The sequence below is a fragment of the Erinaceus europaeus genome, chromosome 2 (assembly GCF_950295315.1).
Source record: "Erinaceus europaeus chromosome 2, mEriEur2.1, whole genome shotgun sequence".
NCBI classification, from domain to species: domain Eukaryota; kingdom Metazoa; phylum Chordata; class Mammalia; order Eulipotyphla; family Erinaceidae; genus Erinaceus; species Erinaceus europaeus.
Window position 1 is genome coordinate 183,973,672 of NC_080163.1, and position 3,781 is coordinate 183,977,452.

Consider the following 3,781-nt stretch of genomic DNA (forward strand, 5'->3'; position numbering starts at 1 on the left):
GGTGCCAAGTGCAGCTGAAATCCTTTGCCGAGACAGAGCCTGGGGTCTGGACCAGCTTTAATATACCCAGGGAGGGAGGAGGTGGAGCAGGACTGGCCTGATTACAGCTGATTACTGGCCTCCTTTGGGTGACCTCCAGGCCTGGGAATCTGGGGAATTTCCTATGGGTTGCCCCAACCTGCTCAGATCCCCCCTCATCTCAACCCACTATTTAGATAGAGGAGCCCCTAGAAATATCCACAGGAACCATAAAAGAAAGAACAAGCTCATGTACACATATGTGACAGCACCACACTACTATGTCTTAATTCACTTCTCTTCAATCCAACCCCTAGAAGAGCACACTTCACCACACCCTGGGGGTGACTGAGACCCCAAGCGGGGATTCAGTGACCTGCCTGTGCTTCCCCAGCATGGGAGACTTAGGACTCAGAGCAGGCAGGTTGGCTGCAGTATCCTCTCTTAGGCCACACAGTGCAGGTGAGGGTGCTAGTGGGAGCCACTATGATGGCTGCCATTGGGGGAGAAGGACCATGGACCCCACCTGCCCTGTGTGCTTTGTGCCAGTTCCATGAGTTCTTCACAGAAGCCCTATGTGTTATGTTCTCTTGTAACTGGGGAGATAGCTCAACTGGTGGAACACTGGACTTGACTGTCTGAAGTTCCCAGTTCAAGCCCCAATGTCACATGTGCTCTAGTCTCTCTCTCTTGATATATATAGTTATTTATGAGAGGGAGAACCAAAGCATCACTCTGGCAACATGTGATGGCAGGACTCAAACTCAGGGCTTCATGCTTGAGACTTCAACACTTTATCCACTGCACTACCTACCAGACCACAAAGTCAGCCTTTTATTAAAAAAAAAAAAAAAAAGAGCTTATGTTCCCCATAGCCCCCCTGGTACAGATGGGGAAATCAAGGCAGAGAACTGTGCCTGCGTTTCTGGTAGCCAAGTGTCCAGCACAGGTTTGATCTCAGAGGCTGACTCTCAGATGGAACCTTAATGCAAAAACCCAGACTTCAGCAGCAGTGCCAAGGATATGCCAGGCATGGGCTCTTGAAACAAACCCCATTATGCAGAAGAGAAAGCTAAGGCTTGCAGAGTCTCAGAGGCTGAGACTCCATAGCCAGCACTCAGCCAGCCCAAATGGGGAAACCAGGGTGCAAAGTGGGAGGAAATGTGTCCAGGAATCCTGACTTGAACTTTGTGCCAAACTTACAGTGTGGGGAGCCCAACTCTAAATTCCTCTGATTGGGGGATTGTGCGGAATGGGTACCAGCCTTGTAGAATTGTAAGTTCTTGCCATTTTGTGCTGAGTTGAGCATAGCAGACCAGTGGCAGTGTCTCCAGAAGCAGAAGTGGGTGTGCCTGATAATGACCTTGGTGATGTCCTTCTCAGGACAGGTCACCAGGGAAATTCAAACTGAGTCTTCCCTACACACCCCTAGACTGGATACCCCCAACTTGCTGTAGGAAATTGCGAAAGAGAGGGAGGCAGGAGTCCTACATGGGTTCCTGCTATTACTCATTGCAGGGGGGTGAGGGGAAAGCCTTCATTTCCCTGAGTCCCATGTGTGAAAGGGTTGCACCTATGCTAGAAGCCCTGCAAGGGCCCCCTTTATCACTCAGAGTAAACCCCACAATCTGTCTTGCAAGACCTGGCCTGGCTCTGGTCTCCTTGCTGTAGTTTGTATAAGCCAAGGTCATTCCTGCCCCAGGGCCTTTGCACTTGCAGTTTCTACTGCCAGGAGCTCTCTTCTTTAGGTGTCTACATGGCTCTTTCCTCAGCTCCTTCAGGTCTCAGCTCAAAGAGAATCTCTCCAGAGAGGCTTTACTTGCAAAGTTATAGCCCAATCAGGCTTCATCCCCTATCCCCTCAGCACCACCACCACCCCAAAAAACTTGACCTTGTATTTGTTATCTATTTGTGAGGTATCAATCTTTCCATACTACAAGTTAGGCTGAGATTTGATTGTGTGTACTGCTATGTATACAGCACCCAGACAGTGTCCTCAACCTTACCACACAGTAAGATGCTCAGTGTTATGTGTCTGGATGTCAAGCAGGATTTGACTTCTTGGGTGGCTGGAAATATTCTGTAACAAGCCTAGAGACAGAGCAGACCCTCAGAAAATGCTGGTCACCAGGAACTCCTCAGGGACCTGGAGAAACTGAGGCACAGTCACTGGCAGCAGAGGTTGACTTCCCATAAGGTACAGGGTTCTGTCAAATTCAGAGTCAGGCAAGGAAGATTTTTCATAACCATTACGCAAAAGACTCTCAAGCCTGAGGCTCTGAAGTCCCAGGGTTCATACCCCCACCCCCACCACCACCACCACAGGACAGAGCTAAGCAGTCCTCTGGTTAAAAATGATAGGGGAGTTGGGTGGTAGGTAGCACAGTGGGTTAAGCGCAGGTGGCACAAAGTGCAAGGACCAGTTTAAGGACCCCGGTTCAAGCCCCCGGCTCCCTACCTACAGGGGAGTCACTTCACAAGTGGTGAAGCAGGTCTGCAAGTGTCTTTCTCTTCCCCTCTCTGTCTTCCCCTCCTCTCTCCATTTCTCTCTGTCCTATCCAACAACAATGACATCAGTAACAACAATAATAACTTCAACAATAAAACAAGGGCAACAAAAGGGAATAAATATTTTTAAATAGATAGATAGATAGATAGATAGATAGATAGATAGATAGATAGATAGATAGATACAGTGGTCTGGGAGGTCACATAGTAGATAAAGCATTGGACTCTCAAGCATGAGGTCCTGAGTTCAATCCCCGACAGCATATGTACCAGAATGATGTCTGGTTCTTTTTCTCTCTTTGCCTATCTTTCTCATAACTAACTAACTAAATAAATAAATAATAAAATAAGTACACAAATAAATATAAAAAAATAAAAGCAACTCTGGTCTCTGATTCATTTGTTTGCCCTTCTCCTTTCTTAGTTTTATTATTTTGTGTTAATGTTTTATTTTATTTTTTTACCAGTGCACTGCTCAACTCTGGGATATAGCAGTTCCAGGGACTGATCCTGAGACCTGAGAGCTCAGGCATAAGAATGCTTGCATCACTACTATGCTATATCCCCAGCTCTCTGTTAAGTCTTTAGATCTTTATTTGTGTGTGAGAGAGAGTGTGTATAAGAGAAAGATTAACCATAACATCACTCTGGCACATATGATACTGGAACTGAACTCAGGACCTCATACTTGAGAGTTCAACATTTTATCCACTGTACCACCTCCCAGGTCACAATTTTATGCTGATTTTTAATATTTTATCTTGAATATTTAAAAGCCTATAAGTGACAGGGAGCATGAAAAGAATACCTGTCCAACCTACACCTAAATTTAAGGACTCCATGCATTTGAGCCAGGTGCTGCTGATAGATGAAGGACAAATAGAGGGATAGAATTTTCTAAAGTTTTGTTTGAATGCTGTGAAAGTAAGTTGCAGATGGGATGCTTGCTTATCCATAAGTTCTTAGACATAGACCTCTTACAAACATGAATAAAGACATTCTCTTTTTTAAAAAAATTTATTTATTCACTTTTTGTTGCTCTTGTTGTTTTATTGTTGTAGTTATTGTCTGTCTTTGTTGTTGGATAGGACAGAGAAAAATGGAGAGAGGAGAGGAAGACAGAGAGGGGGAGAGAAAGATAGACACCTGCAGACCTGCTTCATCGCTTGTGAAGCGACTCCCCTGCAGGTGAGGAGCCGAGGGCTCGAAACAGGGATCCTTACACCAATCCTTGCGCTTTGTGCCACATGCGCTT